Source organism: Calonectris borealis, chromosome 2 (assembly GCF_964195595.1).
Source record: "Calonectris borealis chromosome 2, bCalBor7.hap1.2, whole genome shotgun sequence".
Lineage (NCBI taxonomy): Eukaryota > Metazoa > Chordata > Aves > Procellariiformes > Procellariidae > Calonectris > Calonectris borealis.
The window spans coordinates 4,981,690-4,999,704 of record NC_134313.1 but is presented as its reverse complement, the minus strand read 5'-3'; the positions used below and the strand labels follow the sequence as shown (position 1 = coordinate 4,999,704).

Genomic DNA, 18,015 nt, shown 5'->3' with positions numbered 1-18,015 from the left:
TGTGCGTTGGAAGCTGACCGGTATCTTAGGAACATATGGCTGGGACTCTGTTTCAAAAGAGGCAGAGGACGGACCGACGTGGTAATGAATATATTGGGTAGTTCAAAAGGGATAATTTCCCAGTACTGAAGCAGAATATGAAAGAATGAAAGTTGGGCTTTCTATAAGAGGATTTTACCAGCTGACCAACCACCTCGATTTCACAGTGATGTGAGAAGGCAATTTTGATTAAAATCCCATCCCGCTAAAAAGGGAGAATGTCACACATTATGAGATAAATGACTTAATAAGCTGATTGGGACAAATAAAATCTACCTTAAAGCAGATGCAAAGTTAGACATGACAGCAGCCACGCTGCCAGGGCATACTAGAGGGCAGTGTGGGGGCGAGCTTTTGCCTTTGGTGCCTGAAACACCACATCCAGTTTGCATGTGGAGATTTAGAAAATTTTGAAGACTGAGCTGAGCTGGTGTTGGTGGGAGGGAGAAGCTAGAGACAGCCTAAGGCCCACCAAAAATGTTCATAGCCAGATTTAGGAGCTCTGTTAGTTTAGGAGCCTGTTTAGTTTATCCAAAAGAAGACCAAGGGATGACTTGGTATCTTGCCTATGTACTTTGTGGGAGAAGCACCAGATAACTGGAGGCTCTTTAATCTTGGGCAGAAAGGCATGACAGCAGCCAGTGCTGGGAGGTTAAAGCTGGACAAATTGAAATAAGAAATGAGAGTTTCATTAAACACGGGAACATGATAACTGGCCAGTGATGGACTCTCGATCTCTTGATAGCTTTGGATTAACATGCAGCACCATTCTGCACAGTGTGGTGACTTAAAGAGTAGATTCCTAGGCTGAAAACAGGGCTAGAGGAGGAGACTGTGTTGTGTGCTCTTGGGAAATGAGCTGGTGGTTCTTCCTGCCTTTAAAAAAACTGTGAATGTGCGAGAAGCTGGTAAGGACACTGGTGATATTTTATTATACAAAGTCTATTCAGTGTTCCATGAAGCTTTCTGGAATGACGCAGCATTGTCTTTCACAGGCGGCAGACTCAGTAGCGTGCTGGGCAAGACTGGTTCCAGCAAGATACGCTTGGGGAACATTATTCAAAGGCTCTCTGCTTTTCTATTGAGCCTCATGATCTATCAAAACCTAGGTTGGAGCCAATAGATGGGAATTTTGGGTCCTGGAGTCCTGTCATGTTACTAGGGAAAGAGAAAAGATGTAATGAGGATGTCGGGCAGAGAGAGCATTGCTTTGGTTCCTGTTGTTTCCTGATTGCTGTTTGACTGGCCCTGGCAGTTGTGTGGTCCTTGCATTCCTGCTCTGCCTGGAGAGCACAGAAGCATCCGTCTTCAAAATCATGAAGGAAATCAAAGAGAGAAATCTGTGAAGTTTTTGCAAGTGGTCAGATGAATTTATTTCTTAGGAGTTCTCAGGTAACCAAAGTTTTCTTTTTTCCCCAAAACTGCAGCCCTTTTCTTGATCTCACGTATAATACTGGATAATCTGTCTCTTATTACAATGCTTTCCCGGGGAAGGAAGGGATAAAAAGACATTTAGGATCTATCTAGCATTTCAGAGGACCATTTCCAAGCGGGTTGATAGGTCTATTTCAATAGAAAACTGGAAGAAAGAGCCTTGATCTTGCTGAAACTCATCCTGCATAGCTCTATTTCTACAGGTGTAAGATCTTACACAGTAAGATCTCGTGCGCTCACAAATCCCTCACGGTCATCGCGCAGAAGAGCCACTGCAGTGAGGGGTGGTGAAATATTAGTTACAAGCCATTCTGCATCTGCCCTGGATTTGAGAGAGAGAAGAGCCCCAAAAGACTGAAAACACCACGAAGTGCAGCATGGAAATAGCTTGCACAAAAAGCTTGGCTGTGGCTGAGTGAATTAGTTCATTTGAACTGCCAAACATACCCAAACTCACTTATTCTGGCCTAACATTGCTTGTTATATTTCTAACATGGGAAGGGCACGGGTGCTCTTTGTCTGTAGTAAGTATTACGAAAGTCAAAAGAAAAAGGGAAAGAAAAAACCCTTCAGCTCTCCATAGCTAATCAGGTATTCACCTTGAACAAGTACTAATGAAACCAGCACCACATCAAAGAGGAAGCTGGCTCCAGCCGAGAAGGTTATTAAAAAATTTAACAGTACCACACGGCCCCCAACCAGCGCAAGTGACTACATTTTACATTCTGTTTTGTAAAAAGAAATGAAGCCCTGTGCTTGCCCTCTCAGCTGCCACCTGCTTTGGGGCTGTCGCAAGCAAAAAGAGGCATTGGGAAAGCCATCCTTGCAGGCAAGGATGATTTTTTTGCTCAATGACTCAGTATTTCTCTTCTACTCTTCACAGAGTCAAGTTACCAGTATGTACTAACGTGGGACAAAACCACCAGGTGCTGACTTGCTTTTTTGATGTAACGGCAATAGCTAACTCCTTTCTGTCATCAGAGTAAAAATATGTTAATATTTCTTTTCCATCCTGAGTTTTGAATAACCACGTGTTTTGTATGAGCATTATCTCGGTTCAATCTCCCCACAGTGTTGCGGTTTATATGGTTCACTGGTTTTCCTGAGTCTAACTGTGGTGCAGATATGTTGATGCCCTGACTAGGAAAAAAACAGGCCAATGTGCTTCAAAGTATTTAATGTATTTATCCACTCAGTATCCAGCGAGGTAGACAAATGGGTTTTCCGTGTTACAGAAAGACATGGAGTCCAAAGGTGGGGGGGAAAAATGTTATTAAATGGTACAATGCTGCACGCAAAATATATATTTGTGTATTTCTGTATGTGTGTGTTTTCCTAAGTGGATAGAGTGGGCTTAGAAAATGTTGTTAAAAAAAAACACAGCCAGGAAGACTAAAATTGTGGCTTAAAAATGACTGCAGCTGACAAAATTACCCTTTTAAGTAGAAGAGTCAGATTAGAGTGATGGAGGGAGCCCCTCAGTCCAGGATTGGCATGGACCTTGGTGGAGACAGCCTCTCTGCAGCACAAGGGGCCGAACCCCAAAGGTCTAAAAGCACTGTGAACCCCATCTTGCATGAGACCTTGTATTTCCTTCACCTCCTGGGCTTGGTGAAGCAGCTCCCACAGGCTGTGGTGAGCCTCACCCAGGAAAGCAGGACCGGCACAACTTGTCTTACTGACCTTACCGAAGGTTAAGGAAGGAGCCCTGACCTTGAGCATGCTTTCTCCAGCTGTGTGATCTGCCTTTGTTTGAGACCTTTATTGTTCCAAGTCCTGGAGAAGAATAGGCTGTTGCTGGGAGCAGATCGCAAGGAGAAAATTGCCACACAAGTGAAAACTGTCCTCATGTTCTGTTTCCAATAGAACCACATTTTTTTGACTGCCTGGTTTCAATAAAAAGTCCAGAAAGAAAGAATTGAAGGGGGCATTGCTTTTCATGGAGTGCCAGCAAATAATTGCAAAAAGTTGCTTGTTTTTAAAGAATTGCATGACTAGGGACAACGCAGGGTGCTCAGGGCTGCACAGACATGCCAGACTTTGCACCAATTCTGGATTGAATTCTGCTTCTTACTCTTCTCCTTGAAAACGTCTGGCCTGGGCATTTATCTTCATCTTCTAAAGCTTCTCCTGATGCTGGCTATAGCAAGGACACAGCGAGAGGAAGCATTAGCTGCAGCTCGGTTGCTTGACAGGAGTGTTCAGTCACAATGGTATTTCTTTATGAAGATATCGATCCTGGCACTTGACAGACTGCACGCTGGCATTGGGGCTGGTGCCGTTTTCCTTTGGCCACTGCAAGGTGACGGCGTAGTCGGGGTGGAATTGCACCAGCAACTCTACATCTTCCGCTTCAAATTTCACTGAAGTTGGGCATGCACCGTCTCTTCTAATAGCCTCAAAATAACCCTGAGACAAAACATTGCCAGAACGTTATAGAAAGTCTTGTAGAATTTATGACTGTAAAACACCAAGGATACAGATCTATGCTATATATAAATCACGTTTTTGTTTTTTTTTTTTTCTCATCATGTACCCTTTTCTCCAGTGAGTGCTGTTTGCTTTGTATTTAACTGCTGTATTTGTACAAAGTTAAAGCACTTCTTGGTTTTGTACTCACCATCACTAAAATAGCGAGTCCCTCAAATGTTTCTGCTTTGTACCCCATGGTAGCTCCTGCCAAACTCCCTTTGCGTGTCTATTCATGCCACAGAAAGTACCACACCTGCTGGCATCCGGAGTGTGTTCGTGGTGGGGTCAAGGAGCTTAGACTCCACGATGTAGGAGTTTTTTGCATTTCAAATGCCACTCTTATTTGGAGCTTTTAGCCCAGACTTCACAAGCAATTGATAATGTACTGACACCAGAAGCATTGGCGGGGAGATGTTTTGCCTCTGTTGGGGAGCCAGGAGGCTCTTCTGGTAGATGCATGGTCCCTGCTGGCTCCCTTCAAGGCTCAGTAGGTCCCACAGACATAATCAGTGCTGGGACAAGCCAGGATGCTGTACCCCACATCCCACAGTATGTCCTGCAGGATTCTCTTCCTCCGTATAAACATATGAGAAGACTTTGGAGGAAATTTCCATCAAATCTCTCTGTTTCGTCCTAGAGCAGCTCTTTTTTTGTGCTGTTCTGCCAGTTTGCTACAGAGGCATGGATGTGGAGTGACCGTCAGAGCAGTCTTCTGCATTATAAGCACAGGACAATAGAGTTTGTTGTCTGTGAGATTGTTTGTGAGTTGGGAGGCTCCTGAGGGCAATGACAGGAGAGGCTATAAATACTACAGGCATTTGCCCCCGTTTGGGGCCAGATGGGATAATGCAACCCTGAATGCCAGTGCGGCTCTTGTCCCTCTGAGTTCAAAAAGCTTTGCAAAAAGCCCTGGAAAAAGTTTGCAGAAGCAGAACAGACAGCAGAGAGATTGCTGCTGGGGGCCCTGCAAAACCACTGTTCCCACTTGGTGGGTAATTGCAACAAAACATACCAAAGTCAGTTGTTTTGAGAAATCTATAGCCATAGGTGCCACTCGGTCTTTTAACTCCCTTGGCTAATGGTTTCCCACCCTCCACATCCCATCTTGATACGTATATAACATATATGTATATAACATATCCCCTCTTTAGTGTGTTGAACAGCACAGAGGGAGCAGGAGGAAGACTCCTGCTGCATACTCTGAACCACAGAGATGATAATAATAGTGATAAATAGCAATAACAATAGTGATAAATAGCAAAGAAACAGGGCTATGGGTAGGTCATAACAGGCAGCAGAAGATAACTGTGCTTGGCCTTTCTCAGTCCAGGACGCAGAGCAACGTGGAGAGCCTCAGAGGCAGCATTGCTTCATACGCCATTAACAATGTGCAGCCTCAGGATGTTTTTAACCACTCTGGTCATGAAGAGGGGGGCAGAGTGTGGGAGCTTGGGTGAAATATTCAGGATGGTAAATTGCTGAACTTCTCAGAGGCAATCGTAAACCTTAGGGATGGTGAGGCTCTTGGAGGAAGAGAAGAAGAAGACGCATGAGGGAGGTCGTGTTTGGCTGGACCTCATCCTGCTGGGCTCCCAGAAATTTTGACTTTAGGGAATGGCGTGGGAAGGTGTTCTGCCATAATGGGAGAAATAAGACAGCTCTGCCTTGAAACGTCTGGGCAAAGATTAAATGCTACTTGCTGGGAAAAAAAAAGCTGTGATATTGTGCCAACAGGCCACATAGCTGTTCATGTTAAGATTAATTCTTCTCTCTGTAAGTGGCACAGGGCCCTGCGCCTGCCAATTAGCAAGTTTGGGGAATGCATCTCGTGCTGCCTCTCCTTTCCTGCAGCAATGCAGGCGCTTGCTGTGCCGCTGCCTCTGGTTGGGCTGGAGCATGTTCTTCTCTTCAAGAGGCAGAGAACTCATCGCTCCAATTTTTTTAACATGATTTTATTAGTTCAAAGCAAGCAATGCTTGTTTTAATTAATGAATATGTTTCTTTTTTCTTTCTTCTTGGCTTACTGGCTGGTACTGCGTTTTCATGCCTCGAGAATAAAATGTTTCATTCAAAACAGAATCCTCTTTGTCCCTGTGTGTGGCCGCTGCTTGGAGAGGTGAGGGAGCTGGGGAGGCAGCAACGGTTTCCATTTTGGGGGTGGAGGAGGCGGGAGGGAGAAATGGCCAGGATTACAGAAGAACTGCAAAGAAAAGGCAAGTTTTGTAGCACTTATCGCACTTAACTCTTCCAATTTTCCAAGAGCCATGGTAAATCCTATTTATGCAAATCCTCACTTTAGCAGCTTTTGAATATTCTTAGAGCCACTGGTGTGAATAGAAGTGGAAATTGGCAGGTATGTAGCCAAACACTATGTACCTGTGGAGCTTGCTGCAAAATTTTTGAGTAACGATGTGGCACATTTAACTTGTGTTTGCTGACCACTACCCCCCAGCATCAGCTGTTTTTCACAGTTCTGCCTTAGCTTATCAGCCCTCCTTGATATTGGGCTAAATTCCAAATCAAGCAGGGGAATCAGCTGGCAATTCATTTGATGTGTTACATCTTTTTTCTCCACACTTAATTGAGCGTTCCACTTCGAATAATCCTCAGCATTAGATTAAATCTCTATTGATCTCATTTTAATGAGCTCACCACTGTGACCAACAGCCCTTTCTCCCATAGCAGATGGAGATGCGGCCATCAGAACGTGCGGCAGAAATACTTTTGTTTCAGAGGACTGACACCTTCTCCTCCGTATGACCGTCCTTGGCACCGCATTACCCCTGAGTCTGCGGACCCAAAGCCAGCAGATACGTCCTGTTCTTTGCACCGTGCCTTTGTGAGATTGCTATTGCAGTGAATTTCTGTTTAAACCACTGCCAGTAACTTCCTGCTTAGAGATTTCATTTCTGAGCAGGCAACGTCCACGTTCATCAATATGAAGGCAGGTAGCCGAAGGCTGTATGTGAGCTCTCTCCTGTGCTGCAGGAAAAGCAGGTGTGCTGGACTGCTTGCAGCTCCAGACTTAAGGGATGTATTACAAATTCAGGTCTGGGGCAAATAAATTTTATGAGCTACAGAATTGATTCCACTCTTGCATCTCACCTTCAGACACCTGCATTTAAATTTCCACTTGAGACTAAAATATAAAATGAAGGAAATCTCCCTTTCCTTCCGTATAAGGGAAAAAAAAAGTGATTAATGAGGGTTTAAATCCTAATGACAAATAAATCCTAATGACCCAGACTTCTGATGTCAAATAATTTGCTGCACCGTAGCATTTTGTAGACTTCATGGACCAAAGGATCTTTAGGGTCAGCTAATTGCACCTTCTACCTAACAAAGGTCATAGGCATTTTCTCAGTGATTTTTGCATGCAGCCTAACAGCTTCTATCTGAACTGAGCAGTTTAACTCTTTTTGAAAGACCTTGATATAAAGATAGCAGCATGGAGGTGTTCTTGGTGGGGGAGAGCGGTGTAGCACTATGGAAGAGACAATTAGTTTAATTGAAATCTCATTCCCACATGGTTAAGAGCTTGTATCATCAACAGATGTCATCACTAAGTACTATTTTAAAGCTGTATGCCCAGTTTGGTGGTGTGTGGTTTTGTGACAAGTGGCACTGCTTAAACACAGTTGAGATACAGCCACCGAGGCATGGATGTTGTCTTACTTTTAGCATGAAGTTTGCAATGTGAATTTGCAGACGCTGCCCATCATAATTTTCAAGTTTGGTTATTGCTTGCTTGCTTTTTTCCTCTTTCTTATCTACGAGAGACAATATGTCTTGCATCAGCAGATTATGATTAATAGTCATGATGTGTAATGACATTAATTAGCAATAGCTATTGGTAATGATTAATAACAGCAGCTAAGTGAAACCTTGGCTGCAATGATTTATTTCAGTACTTTCATTGAGCTGTGCATCTGGCAATATTGTGATGCTGTAGTGTCTTCAGGGAGGAATGTCTGTGTGAGGAAGTGAAGAGCTGAGAAAAGCTTTGACTGAAGCAGGTGTGTGGATTTGTCCCTCCTTATTACTGCACACAATGACCCACTGGGAAATTTGATTGCTTCAGTGGGATGGAAGACGGGAGCTCATTACGCCATGTACCATGTGGCTTCAGCACAAGTCCCCTATTGACCATGAGCTCCAAAAGGGTTTGGGGAGAAGGGGCAATTACTCATGTTGGAATGAGACATGGGATCACCTCTTGTGAGGTGTCACAGGGTTTGTAACACATAGAAACCGTGTCTGGAGTGTACGAGATTTTGTTCTGGTGCTTAATCTCTGGTGCTCCTCCACCGGGAGAGGAATTGCTCTTTTCTTCTGCAGCACATTGAAGCCTCACTTCAGAAATGGCGAACTGAAGCCATGTTTAGATTACCAATGAAGTCCTGCCTTAGAGGCCAAAATGTAAGTTGTGTTGCATAGGTTTTACATAGCTCCTTCACAAGGAAACATTGTTTTAATGTCTGTAATGTGTTTTGACATTGGATGGGAGACAAGCCAGAAGCAGAAAGCAATAATCTCCAATGTTGCTAGGAAGGATCTGAAACAAATTCCAGCTCTGAACATCCCTGCACTTTGGTAAAACTCATCTCAAATTGAAAATGAGAATTTGCAATACAGGCACATAATTATTGTTCATTATCCAGCTGAAAGGAACGGAAAGCGCTCCTCTTTAGTATGGCCTTAGTGCTGGTTCCACCTTCTGGGAGAACTGAACTTGCATTTAGATTAAAGTACAATTATTCCTTTTTCCTCCTGCTTCCTATTAATTATATGCAATTTACCCTGAAAAGATCTGTTACTGTGCTAATCTTAGCAATCACCATACTGCAGCAAAAACATTGCACAACACTCTATGTCTGTAAATGCTTCCAGAGATGAAATTTCAAATTAAAAAGCAGCAACAAAAATATCCTGTACTACTTTTACAATTTCCCTCTGTGGAACAAAGCTTTCTAAGAGAAACACTTTCCTTTCCTTATTTATAGTCACTTCTCCTACCACTGCAGTTGTTCTTGTGGTCTATTCTTTCTAATTTAAGTTGCAGGCAGCATGAGGCAGTACCCAGTTATTTGATTTGTCTTGAATAAGCCAAGCAAACAAATGATGGAGGCTGTGTAATAATAGTCAACTTGTTCTGGGCAGGGACTTACAATCTGGTTTATACAGAAATGTCCAACTAGCTTGAAGGAAGTGTTGGGCACAGAAAGCTGAGTGGCTGGAAATCGTTCAGTTAAGAGCTAGTTGTTGGAGTGCAACTCCAGGTAATTGTTGGGAGATCCCGTAGTGTTTTACATGGTACAGATCAGAAAATGAGTATATATAAGGAGATGTGAAAATGTGAAAACCACAGAGAGCACCACTGCCAAAGTTTGACTGACATGAGTCAGAAGTCACTCCTGCACCACAAGCTGTCTTTCTCTGCAGGCTTTGTTGAAGCCCACAGACAAGGTTGTGAGAAGGAACCCTGACCTCCTGTGGCCCACATCATAGGTTTTTTGGGGGGGACTGGGCTGGCAGCAGTCAGGCAACAGCCACCAACAGTCATAAAGGGCTAAGATGACCCTCTCCACTGACATCCAAGGAGCAAAGGCCTCAGAGTGTCCTATACTGGGCCCAGTTACTTGCAAACCAGTTCAATCAACTATTTTAGAACAAGGCACTGTCTTTTTAGTGATCTTTGTCAAGTGCTTTGAAGACCATTACAAGAAACATCCATTTTTATTGCCTTCACAGCTGGTGATAGTCTGTGACCTGAAAGGTCCAAAGGATTGAGACAACAAATTCTTCTTGGTTAAAGAAATGATTGCAGAAAGTTGCAGTCCAGCCAATCCTGCCTAAGCAGCTACCACACCCTGAAAACTCCTGGGCATGGGACTCATTTGACTATATGTGGATCTACAGCGTGGCTCCTGAGAACTCACTCAGGTCACCTTTGTAATCAGTAGGCACCAGTCAGTTGAACACAGGGTGTAATTAATCTCCTGAAGAAGACACCTGCATTTGTTTGGGTGAATTACACCCTACACTTAATGCCGATGATTAGACCTCTTCTAACCATGATGAGTAGCCAGACCATTAGTTCAGATGTAGAATTCTTGGGTGACATTTAGTTGCCTTAACAAAGGTGACAAGAGCGATGCTAGCTGCCATTGCAGAATGTGCAGGTCTCCTGTATGTTCAATGTCACATCTGCTAGCCCTGTATAGAGGTCTTGGGTGACACAGAATATCCCATATTGCACTAGGTATCTAGTACTTAGATAGGCAATTGAATCCCAACCCTGCATTTTGTGGACTACTAAAGTGAGGTGAGATGAATCATATCCTAAGTGTCATTGTCTGATCTGAAAATCTTCTTCAAAATTCCTCTGAACGCCCCTAACTGAAGACCAGAGAGGGCACTTAGAGTGACAAAACAGCTAAAGATGGGTTTAGCGAATACCCCACTCCTCCCCAGAGTGCTGAGCCCCAGAAGGCTTTGAAAGCCAGGCTGACAGAAGGGGCTCATTCTGCAGCCCGTGGGCTGCACAGAGGGGAGGTGTTCTGGTGCAGCCATGCACTTTGTGTTTCTTGTTGCTTCATTCCATTCAGCCCCCTGGTTGGTGTTTGTGGTGTCATGCTGTCTGTACCAAATGCCTCGCTCTCTCCAGGGACTGCAGAAGGACTTCAGCATCCCTCATTGGGCTTTCAAATCCATGGTGGGACCAATTTTGCTGAAGGTTTTGTGAGTCTTTGCTCTGATACATAAAAATAAGTTGTTTAGTGCCTGGAACATAGCTACAACTGCAGAGTGAGAGTTTGTGGGGCTGCACATTCTCTGATCTGAGCTTGATGATAAATGAGTACATTAGACTTTGCACTGAATTTCCATACAGCGATGCGGCTGGTTGACTCACGAAAGTAATTTGAAACCAACTGTCAAATTTATTCCCTTTTGCTTTTGGTGCAGTCTGGTGTGCAATTTTTCAGCGGTAGCGCTGAGCTAAGTAGACTCAAGAAGGGTTAAAAGGGCTTTAAGAAAAAAAGGGAGTCATGTTTGGTCAAGTTATTATTATCCCAGATCGATCACTGCAGGATTTATTGGGCAGCCCATGGAAGGTTGTACTGGCACAACTGAGTGGGCAGCACGAGGAGATGTTGGGATTGCTCGAACTGGCATTCAGTTCGAAAAAGTGTTTGCCAGCCTACAGCATAAAGGGAAAGTACTCCTTTAAAGTGAAACCCAGTGGAGTGACTTAGCTACTCACTGACTTTACTACTGACTTACCTACTACTGACTTATCCACCCAGTGCACCATCCCCAGTGCAGTAAAAAAAGACAAAAGATAGTAGAAGGCCAGGTCTTTTTCAGGTTTGGTTGAAAAGAACTTGATACACAGAGAAGATGTTCATGGAAATGTGTTCAAGACTTTTTGGTAGATAATATGGCCAACTGTTAGGAAACTCCTCAGCGTAATTCATGTGCACAGAGCCAGAAAATGAAAGCTAGAAATGAAAGTGAGGCAAAACAAGGCAAAACTAAGTATCTTAATGATTAGTAAAGCTTCAGTATCAGAAAGAATATTGTAGCCTTAAAGCTAGTGACTAATAAAATAACAATTTGTTATCTGAATGTCCAAAAAATGTCTACAGATTTTGTATGTGCAGTTTTTTAGATTCTCACCCTAAGATCACTATGTGAGCCTGATTTTTAAAGAGAGCATAAGACTTGACTTCTCAGAACCGAGCCCTCTCACACCATCTGAAATAGGTGATGCCCCATCAGTGGGGACTTTTGGAAACTTAGGAGTTCATGGCCGTGACTCTCAAGTGAACTAAGGTAGCTTGGCATCTCCTTTTCCACTAAGCAAAGCGCTGAGCCCCACGAGCTGTCTTTAAAACCTCAGCCTGCGTTTCTTATTACTACTATATATGGAGTCTAGCCCCAGTTTAAGTGTAATACATTGAGCTTATTATCCTCATTTTCCAGCACAGCAGAACTGAATGCAATTACAAAGCCTCTTAGAGGTGATTTGACTATGCAGACACTCTACAGCCTGCTGATTTTTCAGCCACATTTAGTGCCTGTTGAAGAATAGAAATCCTTCTAGACTGATACTGGAGCCATCTGGTGATGTCTTTTTCAGTCCAGTAAACACTTCTGGGTTCAGTTTAAAGGATGTCAGTATATAACAGCTTATTGAAGAGCCAAAATGGATGAACATAGACTGGGTGACTATGAAAAACACATATACCTTGGCAACGCTGTATGAGCGGAGAGATGCAACTGTGAAGCAATGATTATTCCTAACACTAATCCCTAACAGTAGAGAGGAGAAACCTGAATAGTTTCTCTTTGAGCATGGGTTAGGGGGTTTAATGGAATCTCAGTGTCATCTCTGGAAATGACAGCAAGCCTCCTATTTTGTGGGATGACTTGAATGTAAAAGTGTATCTGCATCGAGTGGTCTCCTGCTGTACTGCTTGGAGCAGAATAACACCATCGATCCATCAGACTGTGGAGGGAGATGCACAATGTCTGTTATATATATGATTAGGCCGCATTGCTCCCCCAGAGATGTTCTTTATCACCACGCAAAGCCCCTCGCTCAGCTCCGTGTCCGATGGAAGCAGGTCACCCAACGCACCTTCTTCCCACACCCTGGCTTTTCTTTAGACCTTTCCCATCCATGATGGGACCAGCCTAACTCCGCGGGACTGGCATCCTCTCATGAGCTCATACCCGTGGCTGGCTTTGCTGTTGGCAGCTCCTGAACTTTCTGTTTCAGGCCAAGTTAATTTATGTGAACAATATGACTCAGTGTGGGCAGCGATTTAGAAATAAGCCTCTTCAGCCAGTGTTTCTAAAGAACAGAAAGGTCTTTTTGTTACTGGTTTTTCTCTTAATTGAAGTGCCTCTCCGTAACTTGTATTGACACTGCATGTAACTCTGACAGTTATAGGAGCCCGTTCACTAATCGATATGATACATGCTCACATATCCAGCTGCTCACATCCCTCCCTGTCCCTCCAGGGCAGTTTTTCAGGCAACAGATGTGTCCCTGTCACCCCCCACTTCTGCACACTAATTCAGTACGCTTGCTTTCTGCATCAACGCCTACAGCAGTGCAAGGCCATGCTGAGAGCAGGGAGAGTGCTGCAGCCCCTTTTCCTTCAGATTCCTCCCTAACAACTGCCCTTTCCCCACATATCTCCATGGGGTGAATCAATAGGAAAAACTTCCAGAAAACTTCAAAACAGCATCGGCCAGATATTCTCCTGGTCCCTTCACTGCCAGACATTGGAGGCTCTCCCGTCTCCCTGTCTAGCAAACCACTACATTGTGCCCATGACTAAGCTACATGCTAGTACTTGTTGCAATCAGGGGCTTCACTTGGTGGCCTTCCATTTCTCTTTTATAGACGGTGGCCCTTGCGCTGTCAAGTGTTAACTAGATTGCAAGTTCCCCAGGTCTGCAGCCCTGCCTGTCAGTCTGTGCTGCAAGGCATTCGCGTACTTTCAGGTTACGTTAAGCCATAACTAATACTTTTAAAATTAACTGCTAGAGGACAAGGTTTCAAGATGGTTCTTAGACATTTCGTACTATAAGCCGTATTTTATGGCAGAAATTAATTCTCACGGTCATTCATGACTGCATTCTTCTTCCCCTTACAGCCCTTTGCTTCTTCCCTGGCATCCACTGTTGTTCTCTGCATGGCATGGTGGTATTAGGAGGCTGAGAATGAGATTTTATCATATTTTTGATCCTAATTAATGGATAGCTGTTGTTGGAAAGCATGGTCAGGCTCACCAGGCTACACATTTCCACTACGTCCGTTGCGCTGATCTTGCTTCATGCTGGTGCTGGCAACTACACCAGCAAAAAACCTTCTGTGGCATAAAAACTGGAGGGCTCCGTGCTGGTTTAGCTCCCTGCACTGGCACAGTGTAGGTCAGGGACATAGCGGTGTGGTGAAATGGAAGTTGCAGGATGCATGCCGGGGTCAGGGACAGCATCACGGAGCCGGACATCCTTCTTGGCAGTGGTTAAAGGTAGGTTGGCTCCACTGTATAATAAAATCACAGTTACCCAGACCCCTACGGAGCCGTGTATCCTGTAACGGCTGTCCTTCAGTACCAGTGTGAGAAGTGACGTATTGAAATTTGTTCAACAAATGCAATCTCTTTTCTTCTTCAGGAGCTAACAGAGCAGGTTATTATTATTATCACATTTATTTCATGTTTCTTACCTATTTTTTTTTCAGTAAGTCATGGCTTATCAATTATCCATTAGCAGCTCATGGCAGATGGGTTAAACTGAACTGTGCTGTCAGTTTTGACATGAATCATAAGTCAAGTTTACCTTCTCTGGCTGGAGAAGTTAATCCAGAACGAGCTCTCCATGGCGGATATTTACAAATGACCGCCACATGCATTTCCATAGCAGGCAGCTACTCCCTAGGCATTTCCTTCAAATCTGTTTATATGAACATTCCTCACTGTGAACTGAGCAAAAGGCAAAAAGTAGCAAACATGAGCTGGAAGCAGAGACCAAGTGATTGCAGTTCAGGTACTCTTCATTGCGTACAGCTGTACAAGGTTTGCGAGGAGAGTCAGTGGAGCTCGGTATATTTCAGATTTTCCTACAGCAAACCCTGTGTAACTGAGATGAATCACAGCTTGATGATACAGGGATATAAGTGGCAGCTCCAGGATTTTCCATCCATCCCCTGCTATTGCTGCTTGTTTTCATCTAGCCGCTTGTTGTCATCTCTGCATTGCTCCCATAGATGTGCAACCATCCCTGCAGCTGGACAGAAGATGGGATCTTAAGACAACACTGTGAGTTTTCCATAGGAGAACTTCCTTTGCTGCCTCTGGCTTTCAGGGTAGATTTCCATGCATGAGTGGACAAGGACAGCTCTTTGCACTGCAAAGAGGAGAGACTGTTCTGCATGTTGGAATTTATCTCAATAGGTATCTGCAAGAACAGAGCAGGCTGGGCACAGGAGATCATCGCAGCAGCTATATTTCAAATCTTCCTTTCTCTTTTGCTGTCAATATGCCGGTGCATACAATGTATGCTTTGTACAGGTCCAGCATAAACTGAGTAACACAGGAGTAGAAAAGTCTAAAATTGCAAACCAAATTAATCCAATATTCTCCTAAGTAGGGCAGTCATGATTTACAAGGCAGTTCATTCATTTATCAAGCTCCTTAACAAAACTACCTAGGTTTTTACCTACTGGGAAGTTCTTCTAGGACATTTTGGAGGAAGTTGTCCTGCATGGGCATCTTCTTCTTGCATCTGTCATCTGCAAATGGGCAAGGCACCAATTTCTCTTAGGTGTCACTTTATAACTGGTACCTTTATACTAACTTTGGGACAATTGCTTGAGTGCCTGGAAGAGACTAAAGACTTTGCATTGCTCCTGTTTCTCTGGAGGTAGAGTGCAAATAAATTTGCAAAAGGAGATTTTGTATCATTGTTTTCAATGCAATTGAAAGTGCAATTTTGCTGACAACTCACATTTCAGATTCCATGACCATTTCTTGTGGCGGCATTTTTTCATGGCAGCTATTCTGTGCCTGTACTGGTATTTTAGACTGTGGTCCATGTTAATTTAATGGCTTTTCCATTTATTCAAAAAAATGCATGGAAATGACTTATTTTATTCTCATCATCATTCACCTACAGTCAAGTTGTAGGTGGATTTTGGTCTTCTGAATTCATAAGGCGTGGGGTTTTTTTAAGATTTTCCTAAGTCAGTCCTTTATTTTCCCTTCATGGTCACTTTTTTTACTTGATGTATTGGGAAGGGGTTGAATCAAAACATGCCAGAGCCTTGTGTTCAAAACTTCCTACAGGATATGGATACTCCTTACTGAAGTTAATAGGAACGAGGTGTCCAAAGTCCTGGTAAATCAAATGGGATTTAGACAACCTCTGCTCTTCCTAAGGGAATGAGATAAGCAAGAGAGTAAAGTGAATCCTGAAGTCTGCCAGCCTACAGATCCCATCTTCCCTCACAGCGGGTGATCTCAGGAACCTTCTGAACAAAACCAGACTTGGTAATCTGAGAGCATCCCGGGGCTGCTGGGAGAGAGGCAGGAAGTATGGCAGGCAAGCATGCCATGCTTCCCATGGTGCAGGCAAGTGGAAGCTCTTCTCCATGACAGGGGACAGTGTGGTTCACTTTCGAAGCCATAATATAGACCCCTGAGGTCATCTATATAAGGACACTCCAGGTTACACAACCTTGCGCATCACACCCAGCATGTACGTGCCTTCCGGTGTCATGCTTGTGCTCACCTGAATTACTCAGTCTGACGAAGGTTTGCTTCTTGCACATCTGTATTCCTGCCAGCAGCACTCTGTAACATGAGTCACTCTGCAGTGTGACAGCTGGTTCCTGCCGGTGTCTGCTAAAACCTTTACACCTCTTCAAGCTTCCCAGAGAGGTCAGCTTTGTGCTGTGAGCCCACTGCAATATATGGGAATGGGTTTTGTGAAAAGAGTCAAAGCAATACATTCCTTGCGGTAGCTCCAGAAAGATCTCTGCAGTCAATGCAAGTCTCAAAAGTGCTGGTGTTTCACTTCATTCAAAAGTTGTTAAAACCTAGGAAGGGATGAAATGTACTCCTCATGAGAGGGAAGCATGCTTGTTTACCTTTTGGTGGTTTATTTTTGAGGAAATGACCACAAGGCCCTTCTGGAGCTGTTTAGCAGCTGCTCTTTTTCCATCATTTATTTTGCTTTCAATACTTTCTAAAATTTAAAGAAGAAGTCATAATCCCACCATCTCAAGAAGAAGAGCGGTATGAGACTGGTTAGAGGACTTAGCCAGTCCTCTGCTCTCCCAGGCAATCAGTGCAGATAAATTGATTGATGAACCTGCACCCACAAAACCAAAAATCATCATTGAAATAAATGATCAGGAAATAATTCACATTGGCTTATTCGATGAAGCCAGATTGTCGCCTGCCTGAACTTCCCTCCTAAAAGGGAGGGGAAGATTTGGCTGTCTGGGAACTATAAACGTGTTCCTGATTCACCGCACAGAATCATTTCAGCACACGCTAAATAACCGCTTTCCCTTGGCGACTGACTGCAGCTGGCGGCTGACAGCAACTAACTTGTCTGGTGCTTCCCTTGTTTGGCAGGACTCCCACCCCCAGGCTTTTAGGGGACACAGTGAGAAAGAGGCATTTCCTGCCCCTTGGAGATGTAACTGAAGGGAGACGAGTGGTCATCTTGCAGTTCTGACAACGCAGAGAGGACTGACCGCAGCAGGGAATTTTGCTTGTAATATTTTGGGGTAGGTAGAGGAATCCTGACATGGGGAAACAATGCTGCTCTCCGAGTGTCATGCACTCACTTGTATATCTGACCGAAAACAACAATAAACACTAGGAGGAAATTCTGGAAAAAATATCCCAACTCCTGCTCTTCCGGCACCTGAAGGTTGCAGTCTGGAAAATACAGATCCAGTGGGAGCGCCTTTGTCCCAGCTTTCAGATTACTGTGAGGTCTCAGCTCTTCCAGCAGCATAAGAAGCTAAGTGCAGATTGGTATTGTACTGTTGCTTCGTAGAAACTAGCAAAAAAAATTGAATTAGTGGACACATGGGTAAATGTGAAGTGCCGTGGAAGAGTCAGCATGGCTTTTATAAAGGGAAGTCCTGCCATATGGTCCCACTGGATTTCTCTGAAGGTGTCAACAAGCCTTTGGATAAAGGATATCCTGTTGATATAACCAGCTTTTATTTCCTGAAAGCTGCAGACAGCATCTCTCACCAAAGGCTTTTAAGGAAAGTCAAGGCATAAATGGAAAGGTCCCTGGATGAATAAAAAAGGAATGAAAAAAAACCCTAGGAAACAGAGAGTGGGAGCTCATGGTCAGGTCTTGTGGTAGAGGTTTATGAGCAGTGGTGTCCCCTGAAGATATGTCCTGTTTGCTCAGCAAACTCGTACATGAGCTGGAAAGGCGTAAACAGTGAAGTGACAAGGTTTAGTCATGATACAAAACTATTCTGGGTATTAAAGATGAGGATAGACTGTGAAGAATTGCAGA

At 43.9% G+C, this 18,015-nt stretch overlaps 1 long non-coding RNA gene across 1 annotated transcript in view; it reads right to left on the bottom strand.

The window, feature by feature from the left end:
* Positions 1–6,025: 6,025 nt before the first annotated feature.
* Positions 6,026–18,015, bottom strand: part of LOC142078497 (uncharacterized) — a 59,358-nt gene continuing 47,368 nt past the window's right edge. The window contains exon 5 of the long non-coding RNA XR_012672242.1: positions 6,026–6,145. This is a non-coding gene — a long non-coding RNA (uncharacterized LOC142078497). The remainder of the gene's footprint in view (positions 6,146–18,015) is intronic.